The sequence below is a fragment of the Lactuca saligna genome, chromosome 4, assembly GCF_052625555.1.
Source record: "Lactuca saligna cultivar CGN05327 chromosome 4, ASM5262555v1, whole genome shotgun sequence".
NCBI classification, from domain to species: Eukaryota; Viridiplantae; Streptophyta; class Magnoliopsida; order Asterales; family Asteraceae; genus Lactuca; species Lactuca saligna.
In genome coordinates this window covers 330,182,557-330,193,770 of record NC_136420.1, presented here as the reverse complement: position 1 = coordinate 330,193,770, position 11,214 = coordinate 330,182,557, and positions in this window count along the sequence as shown.

Here is an 11,214-nt window from a genome sequence, read left to right as displayed (position 1 = left end):
TAATTTCCAAATATGAAATTTCTTATTCATCGTGCAACCAGGTTGTATGATTCCAAGTTTCTGTCCAATTGAAACTTGGGCGATGAGAAACTCTCCCTATTTGGTAAATTCTTGACTTTCCATAACACAATAAGAAACAAATCCGTTATTGCTAATAATTTTAACATCAATTTTTCATACACGCCACTGTAAGGATAAATAAATAAAATTTAAAATCAAAATTTATTTTATTGCGGAAAAATTTGTCCTTACAACGCAACTCATTGAAAAACTTATGCTAATACATCTTTCTTAGCAATCTAATTCTAACTCTAAGTAGTAGCTCAAGAATCTAATCTTCGAGAAACGCGATCAAAATCCATTCCTTCATGGTTAGATTCTGCTCACTTCTTCCCTTAAGCTTCTTTTCTTTTCTTTGATCCTTCTAAACATCAATTGTAATCTTATCACATTATGTATTCAGAATCTAGAATGAAGCTTAAAAAAGTTAGTCAATGGATTTTACCTAAATTAGAGCCATACGTTTCGACTCTCCCATCTCTTAGATCTCTTAGATAAATAGGGCAGCTTCGTCTCCAATGCCCCTTCTCTTGGAAATAAAAGCAAATTGACTCTTCTTGGAATAGGACATGGAACTACTTCAGACATCGCCTTTCTCTTATGATAAATCTTTTCAATCATAGCATGTCTTTCGTTGCCATTGTCTATATCCATAGAGGTCTCAAAGGCAGATTCACCAATCAACTTTGCTTTTCTATTGCGCCAAACCATTGCTGATTCAGCAGTAATAAGCATATAGGTGAGATCTATAAGGGTCACGTCGCGGTTCATCATATAGTACTCTCTTACGAACTCACTATATGAGTTAGGAAGTTACTGAAGAACCCAATCAACAGCCATCTCTTCACCGACAACGGATCCCATCATTCTTAACCTATCAATGTGTGACTTCATCCCTAAGACGTGTGCACACACCGACTTGCCCTCTTTATGTTTACTTGCCAAAAGGGCTTGAGTGATATTGAACCTTTCAATTTTACAATCTTGTGGGTTAGGGAGAATAATTGGAGGAGGAGGAGTAAGTGAAGCATGATTTCTTGTTCCTCGATCGAATCGTGGAATATCATCTTCATATGGAATGCTTGTTCCACGGGATTTGAGAAGACCATAGTTGTCGAACTTTGACATCGGGAGAAAAACAAATTCAAGTTAGTTGATTGATTGAGTCCTTAGTAAATCACCCAAATGAAATACTAAGGCTAGGACCCAACACAATATTCTACAACTCGGGAGAGGGATGCCGTAACCCAAGTTGAAGAATATTTGAAGGTAAGTGAATGACGATTCACTAATTTCCACCATGAAAAACGAAAAAGAAATTTAAGTTTTAAATCTATGAAAACTCCTAGATCCTTTGAGATTCATTGAACTTTCAATGGCATGTTTAAATCTCGATATGCCCCTCTGGTTTGTGACTGGGATGCCGAGGATCACAAAGCGGGTGTGAATAACCATGCAAACTACATGGTGTCCTCACATGTTACAATCACCTATTCGATGTGCCGGTAAACCACACACGCTCCACTGAACTATGAAAAACATTGAGTCACCCTTTGCTACCTTTGCTTAGAACCATTTAGTGTGCCGGTAAACCACACACGCTCCACTAACGTCTTCGCAAGGGCACAAAGTGTAATTTCATGGAATTGCATTAATTCACTTTTGCCTAAGTAACTAAGATTGGGAATTTGAAAAACATTTAGTTACTTTGTATTTCATTATACTTATAATGGAAGGTCCGTTCGGCTAACGACCCTCCACTAGTCAAGAGTGCGGTGGGTAAGAGTGGATACCCATTCAATCGCCATTTTATAGGCAATTTCCTTAAACACCCCTTATAGACCAGCTTCGTGAATGAGGCCTACTAATGGTAAGACTGACTTTTACTCATACATATATATAATGTTATACTTTTAATGTTACATATAGTATAGGGTGTATTTTATACTTTTAAAATACTGTACGGTTAACTTTAACAATTACACTTTTAATTCAATTAAATGGTTAACCTAAACTTTTATGGATTTATTAAACCTCTTTTAATTATACTCCTTAATTAATTAATAAAACCATAAGGATGTGATTTGAACTTTTCAAAACATTACTAGGGTTTTAGAATTTAACACTCCTAATTAAACTTTTAATCAACTTTTAAATTCCAAAACTTGAGGGCAAAATTTTGAGACATTTCAAAACATTAGGGTTAGAATTTAAATATACATCAAAATTAAACTTTTTAATCAAAATTTAAATTCCAAAACTTGATGGATAGTTTTGAAACATTTCAAAACATTAGGGTTTTAACTATTTAAATTTCAAAACTTCAAAACTTTTGGGTTCAAATTTAAACTATAAAACCTAAAGGGGAAAATATGAAACTTTTCATAACAACAAGGATCAAATAACAAATAATCTAAACTAACATTTAATTACATAATTATCCATATTTGATTTGTTTAATGATTTCTTGCAAAAGAATTTATCAATTTACTCAAAATAATTAATCAATTATCTTATAAGGAAACAATTATCTTATTAATTGATAATTATCTTTAATTAGATCAAGAATATAGTCATATATATATCATAAAATCGGATTTATATTGATCTAACATGATAAGGTAACTATCCATATGCAAAAATAGCAAGAAATTCCGAGACAAGCATTATCTGATGAGTTGACTCGTCGAGTCAGGCATGGACTCGTCGAGTCTGCATGGACTCGGCGAGTTCAGCCATAGACTCGGCGAGTCCAGCCTCCAGAATCCAAAAAGTTGAATTTTCCAGTTATACAATGCATCAATACAATTGAAACCAAGCTAGGCTCTGATACCACTAATGGGTTTTGGTCATAAGACATCCTATGTGCTCATACAAACCCTAATGCTTGGATCTAAGTTTCTCTATTGTACATGCTTTGAATCCAAGACTATAAACCCTAATTCTAGCATGCAAGTAATCATATTAACATGTAATTAGGTTTAAGATCATACCTTGATTGTTATGTAGCAATAACAATCCCAAATCTCCTTGTATTGACTTTGGAATGCTTAGAGTCACAAGTGTCACTCCTCTAATGGTTTACAAACACCATAAGCAAGAGGATGAAGAGGAGAGAGGATGGAGGCTGCCAAAAACGTGTGTAAACCCTTACAAGAAGCTTAGCCACGTTTTTGAGCCTTAAGGGATCTTTATATAGTTGGGCTATTATGGTTATCTAACAAGGAAACCCTAATATGAATGCTTAAGCCCTAAGCAACCCATAGACTCCTTTAATTAAGCCCATGGACGATTTCCTTATGGGTTTCCCATTAGAATTCGTCCATCCCTTAATATAAGGCAATCCATGGCCCAAATCATAATATCTTATAATTACAATTCCAGTCCCTTAAGTTTAATTAATCTCTTTTAGTCACAAAACTAATTACCAATTAATTATTGACTAATATTAATTAAACAATATGATTTCTCCTTTAATATATTATTCTCATAATACATTAATAAATCTTATTTAATCCTTACTCTCCATAATTCATCCTATCAAGTTTCTTTGGTGAAGGCAACTCAAAAGGACCATGCACCATCGGGTCAAGTACATACCAAAATAGTTATGGACTTAGAAACTAATCCAACAAAAGTTACATGTTACCAAATAAATTATAATATGATGACAAAATGATGTTTTGAACTAACGCCTTAGCGCTTCGCCTTCAAAAGCTAATGGTTACCTATTTTACTGATTCCCTGAGAATACAAGTTGTTTGAAAAAGTGTCAACAATTAAGTTCGTGAGTTCATAAGAGTTTGTGTAAATAATTTTATGCCATTCATTGTAAAGATGTCACTTTTTCATCCAAAAAATCCAATATTTTCCGTAAAATAGGTTGTAAGCCGTTTTCTTATAAAATAATGGTGTTTATTCCGAAAAATCTTATATTTTCCTTATAAATGGATTGTAGTCTTAAATGTTCCATGACTGAAATGTTCAAGTATAAATGTCATACTTAGTTTAGTAATGTGTAGTTTTATTCGTATATAAGACCATTTTGAAGATATATATTTTTACGTAAAATAAATGTATTGTTGATTTCACGTAACGATAAACGTATTGTTGTTTTCCCCATGTGAGTTTTCATAACCTTGCTGTTAATGTATTGCATGTCTCGATGTTCTTCAGGCATCGAAATGTTATGACATTTGTCACCCATAACCTGCCGGTCTGGTTGTAGCTAGTAGCCAGGGTGCGGGATCATCAGTCTTGTATAGATCTATACACAAGTATCACGCTCTCTGCTAGGAGCCTCCGGTTATAAAACCAGAATTCCGTATATACCTTGGTAGGTACGGCAAAGACAATGTCTCACAGATTTATTCAACGAGTTACGTGGTTTTAAAATGAAATGAATACTCCTTTTGTTGTAAATGTAAGTATTAACCTTTCATTATATTTGTAAGATATTAAAATAAATCTATTTTTTATGTAATCATTTCTTTGTCCCGAAGGGGTAAAATAGTGTGAATGTTTCCAAACTACACCTATTATAGTTTAAATTGTATGTTTCATTGAAATGAAAACCGTTGCATTTTAACATGTTTTACCTGTAAATGTTCGTAAACTTGGTGGTAACGTTATTTCGCATATTTGATGTTTTCACGTAATAGTTACATAAAGTGTAAGAAAACATAAACAATGGTTTGTATTTAACACAAGTTTCCTTGTGTTTTACTTGTATCCCGCCTAAAATATAGAAAAATCATTGAAAAGTGTAGGGTTACGAACTCACCTCGAATGTGATAGCGGCTTAGTTAATGGGATAGAAACGGTGACTTCGATTTAGTGTATGTAACAATAACCATATCCGAATAGTTTAAACACATGGTTATGTGTGAATTATATGGAACTAGAAATGAAAATTGTTGTATAAATACTAAACAAATGAAGAATGCTTACCAATCTTATAACTATTATGAAGAGAATGGCTCCTGAAGTTTCTTGATCTTAAGAAATAGGTTTGGTATTTTAGAGACAAACGATCTTGTTTTTGTTTACTGGAGGTGAAAATGAGAAATGATCATAAGTGTGACTTATAGGAAGGAAATTTATGAGGTTAAGGTGATGTTTACATTGGTAAATGGGATTATCACATTGGGGAGGTGAATATTTTATCAAGTTTCATCTTATCTTGACTTTTAAGGGGGGGGGGGGGTTATGGTCAAAAGAGGGTGTTTTCAGACACTACGTTGACCAAAATCACCTTGGTGGTCCCCTAAATGGGTTATTTCGATCCTAGTGGAGAAGCCAAGACCGAAAACACAATTTGTCTCAAGATTCTCCAAACTTAAAACACTATGTGGTCCTAGATTCTTAAAACCATAAACACCTTTTATCCTAGATTCCCATGACTGAAATCTCATATATAGGGTGTTTAATTTCGATTTTAACTTAACCCTTTGACTTATGTGACTCATATTATCCCATTTCATCATAGTATTTTGTATACATAACATATTAACCTTTATAAACACACCTATACATGGTTTTCAGTACATAAGTATATATACAACTTATATAAGTATGATTTTCAAAGTATGCTTAAAAAATAACTTATATAAACATGCCCTTAGGCATTCAAAGGTCTTTATTGTATCAATATTATGATGTGAATTCACTTGTATTGTAGTTTATACTTTTATTTGAACAAGTTTAACTTACATTGACTTGAAATAACAGGTTGTTATAATTTTGTGATTTAGGGTCGTGATCCAAAAATCAATTGTGTAAAGGATTTGGGGCTTACGTATGGGAGGTTTAGTCCTTGTAGAAGGAGGTAATGATGGTTGCAAGATCTTAACCATTGAAGTATGTTTGGGGCCGAAAGGTAAAAAGGGAAAATCCTGGGTCAAGGTCTTGCGTGGAAAATGGTTTTTTGTTCGAGAAGTTTTTATTCCAAAATACCTAGATAATATTGTAAGGCTCTTCAATACCTTCTGTGGATATATAGATTATCGAAATCAAAGTTAGAATGGAAAATTTACGACCATTTGAAGTTAGGACGATTTTAGGTTAAGTCGCATACGTTTGCGTACTAGGCAAGGAGGATTATAGGGTACCAACCTGGTATGTTGGGTGTACGCTATTAGAGCCCAAACCTTAATTTGAGGATTTTGAGCCTATTCTCATCCTCCACCTCTCCAACGTCCTCCCATGAAACCCTAGCCCTAGTTTGAGTAAGCTAAAAAAATGTGTTTTCGAGTGTATTGGAGTGTTCTTGGTGCATCTTGTAGAAGAAGGAACCCATTGGAGAAGTGTTGGTTGCATTAGAGCTTATAGATCTAAAACTTGTTCACATTGATATTTCTTTTAGAGGTATAAATCTAGAATCTTGATGATGCAATTGTTAGATCTGGCTAGTTTTGGGTGTTATGAGGTTTTGGTCACTTTAGTGCATAAAGTTTAGATCTTTAACATTTGTGACCTTGTAATGGATAAATTTTGAAACTGAGACTGGACCTAATGGATTAAGTTGAAAAAGATGCACTTTTGGTCCCTTTGAGACATTAAACTAGATCTTGGTGGTTTAGACCATTCTAATGGATAAAGTTGGAAACCTTATCCATTATGGAGCTATAAGGAACCATAAATATGTGATCTTGGTCCTTCTATCCCTTCCATGAATGAGTTATGATGTCTTAATGGATTGATAAGTTAGGGTTTTGGCTGATGGACCTTTTATAGGCACGAAAATTCACAAAGGAGGGAACATTATGACTTCGAAAGATGTCATGGGTCTAGATTTGAGTGTTGGATGAAAGAACTTAAGAGAATAAATAATTAATGGAAAAGTGCCATCTGAACAATTTTGATGGGCGTACCTTTGAGTACGCTGCATGTACTCGTGTGGAGTCCCGTTTCTAGATGGTGAGTAGGCCATACGTACGAGCTGAGTATGTTGGGCATACTTAGCCTGAAGTTTGACTTCTTGACTTTGACTTATGTTGACCGTTGAATTTTTGACCAAGTTTGACCTTGGGTTAAAGTTGAGGATTTTAGGATATAAATTAAGATTCTATCTGGTTCTGGTGTTAGTGGATTCGTAGGTGCAAGCAGTGCAGAGAATGGATCGTATCATAGTATTTCAAAGTTCTTCGATTCAGGTGAGTCGTCTTGATGTTCTCGTGGGTCGAATGCACCAATGTCAGCCCATTTAATTGTGTACGTTGGATGCTTTTTGTCCTTGTGACTCTTGTTTGCTTGCTTGTGTTGTAGTATATATGTGCTGACCATCTGGGTCTTATTGTTGTTACTATTATATATGATACTCTGTGTGCTGACACTTTTAGTAGTCTCCTGGGTTGATGATGATCTACATGATGTTTGTTTGTGTATCGAGACTTCAAGTACTCTCTAAGATTGCTAATAACCCATAGGGCATGCTGGGTAGTCTCCAAGGTTATTGATAACCCATATTTTTTATTTGTGTTGTGTTGTGTGTGATACTTTGGGGAACTCGCTAAGCTTTGTGCTTATGATTTGTAGTTTAAATATTTTCAGGCATTTTTATACTAAAGGAGGGGCACGGCTCGATTGCATCGCATCGATAGGAGACTTTTGCACGTGATAACTTGTAACGATACTCTAATAAATGTTTTAAGATTAAATAGTCCATTTTAGGATTTTGTAGTTGTGATTTGAATAAACACTTAAAATTTTAATTGAAAATTTGGATTAAAAACTGAGGCGTTAAATTTGTAGGGGTCAGGTGTACCGTTTTTACATACTACAAGAGTCTAAGATATTTGATGAATCAGTTAGATTTGAAGATGAGGCAACAAAGATGGTTAGATGTAGTGAAAGATTATGACTGTGTGAATCTATAACATCCTGGGAAGGCAAATGTTGTGGTTGATGCCTTGAGTCGTTAGGTAGCAAGTGCACCCATCAGTGATCTATGTTTGAGAATGGTTATCGTTTCACCACTGTTAGATCTAATCAAGAAGGCATGAGTAAAGAGGTTAAAGAAACATACTTAGAAGGAAGAAAGAATCATGATCTAGATTCCATTATTTTTAGGGATGTTCGTTGATTATTGACTCAATGCGGTAGAGTATGGGTCCCGGTTGCTGGTGCGGTTAGGTGTAACGCCCGCGTTTCTAGGCTAGGCATTATCATTGATGTAATAGTCTAGGTTAACCCTTGTAACTCTTTTTGAAGTATTAATGATGAAATATTTGAGTATTATGTGAATTATGTGTTTATTTTCTTAATTATTATAATTTAATGAATTAAGAATAAAATAAGCGTCAAATTTGAAGTGTGGGATAATCCCAATATATTTGCATAAAGATGTAGTGGTCAAAACAAGGAATCCGAAGATATAAAGAATGCCGAAATCCGAGTTATAACGAAGAAGTTATGATCTGTCGAAGTTTCGCGATAAAATCGACAAATGCTGAATGACGTAAAAAGTGAAATTTACGTTAGAGCGATATTTAACCTTAGTGATCTAAACGAAAGTCGTAGAGTTCGTTAAACCGAGAGCGTGCATAAAGAGAACGCCAAAATCTGACTTCGTATGAGGAAGTTATGATTTTTCGAAGTTTCGACTTAGCGGTATGCAGTCCGAATACTCGATTTGAGACCGAGCGGTTTTTAGCCGAAACAATCTAAATAAGAATTAAAGATCTCATTAACTGTAGTAAAACGATAGAAAGTTAGGCGAGAACGGATGTCAAACGAAGATGTTATGAATTTATAACGAAGTTTTCCTGTCCGGGCCTACTAAAAAAAAATCAAAATCAAAATTAGCCGACGGAGTCTAAACAAAAGTTGTAGAGCGTAGTCTCACCTTCGTGTGGATATAAAAAACGTCGAAAATGGAGTTCGTATGAAGAAGATATGAATTTTCGAAGTTTATTAAATAATTAATAATTATTTTTAATTATTAAATCCGACATTATCCGAAGAGGAGTCACCGGACTCATCCGAAGTACGCCCAGCGTACCGCGAAGCATGACGCACCTCGCACTCAAGTTCTTCGGATGATGCATGCAGTGACGAATTCGGAGGCTTACACCTCGCGTAAGGCTGTACGCCCAGCGTACGGCGAGGCCTCAACCTCCTATAAATAGGATGCGAGGGTTCCGGGTATTTTTGCTCATTTCTTCTCCTCTTTGTGCTGAAACTCTGCGCATAAACCCCCGAAGCCATCCCGACACCCCGGATCTCATATCCAAATTAAGAAGGAAGTTTCACACTCCCGGGATCCCAAGAAATGCGATTCCCGAGCCGAAGCTCTGCCCGCGAGGAGTTCGATTTTTGTAGAGATCTTCCAGATCTGCCAAAGAATACTACTTCTACAAGCCGTAGTGCTGTCCGATCATCTTCTGATCAAGTGAGTGTGTGGTTACTTTCTTCTAACGCATAATTATTAAGTATTTAATATAAAATACGTGTTATGTGTATATTTTGTTGTTATATGCATGAATGTATATTCACTTTCTCCTATCTCATAGATACGATTTATTCTCTATGAAATACGTGTTATGTGTATGTGTCTCATCTGTTGTTTTGGAATATGTATTGAATGAGAATGCTATACATGTTTTAAACTATGTATAAAAATATATATTTTTATCTACTAATATGTCGGGTAGAACATGGGTAGATAGTTGATGTGTGATAAACAGATGAGAGGCCTCGTTGTTGTTTTGATTCAGTCATCTAGTGGAGTTTAGATGACGACCACAGACTTTTCTAGACAGTCCTGTGGAACGCTAGCAGGTTCGCCACCTGTAGGTGTTAATGAACTTGGGTGTTCATTCGCTGTACTCCATCCCCCTCATGGTTGCCTTATTTGACATATATTGTCGGGAAACCCCCGAATGCATGTGTTGTTGCCCCGATGAAATATTCTAAGACTAGGTCCCTTGTGTTAGTTGTGTAGGGTTTCAAAGCACTCCATGGATGATGGCAATGGGCCCCTTTGGCGAATTCTAGGTTAAAAGCCCAAGACTTGTCTTTTCCCTATAAATAGTCATGTATTATTCATAATTAGGGTTAAGAGAGGGAGGCAAAATGTAGCCGCCACGTTGTGAGGTTTCTTGTAGAGTTAGATTCTTATTTCTTAAGTGTAATTTGTTCCTCACAATTCAATAAATCGAGTGATCATTCGACATAATCTTCATATTTGTGTTTGTTCTTATTTTCCGCATCTTATTGTCGATCCACTTTTTATTCCTTGGTTGTATGCGTCTTTTGCATCTGATATTGTATTCTGTTCTAATTCGACATCGATGATTCTTGTGTTTGAGGTTAATGGTTTTCGACATGTGTATATCAATTCTCATGAATCGATTTTTTTTTAAGTTTTAATCCAAGATCATATTGTTCGTCAATTTTCTCATTCCTGTTCTTATAGTCAATTTAATCTCATTATTATTAATTTGATTAACGTCAAACTTGAAAATTTCTGATGATCTATGAGTGAAATCGATCTTTGAAGAATCGATTTGGTGTCTGATTTAATGTAAATCTCGATGTCTGATGATGAATGGTCGAACAAATTGTATTTTGATTTGGTGAGTCAAACCATAGAAAGTCAAAATTGGAATTTATGATTTCACCTGTGAATTTAATCGATACAAACGTCATGTTAATCGTAATCAACATTCCATTTGGGAGGATTTGGAACTTGAACAGGATTGGGTCTTCATAAACAGGTTCGCTGTGTAAAGGGTCTTGGAATCGGGGCTTAAATCAAAATCGGAAGTGTGGTTCATACTGGATTGGAACGTAGTCGATGTGATTGTGCTTGGAACGAAAGAGGGGAGGACCGAAAGCGAACCTGTGACTGGATTCGGTTTGCTAAGGTTTCGCTTTTATTCGCATCTTGATGCTCGGACCGAACATGGTTTCAGTTTTGTATCCATGAACATGGAACGAACTTAGGTTCATTTGTTAGCCTCAGAACGAAAGTGTAAATTCGGTTGTTGAGATGGATTCGCACTGATTTGCAATTGGCACTTCAATTGGTTGAATCGGAGTCGGAATTGAAATCAGGGCTCAGACTCGTTTTGAATGTTTACCTGCGAAAGCTCTCAATGTCCGAAAAAAAAACAAAAAAAAATGAACGTGTAACTGGATTCGAATTTACCT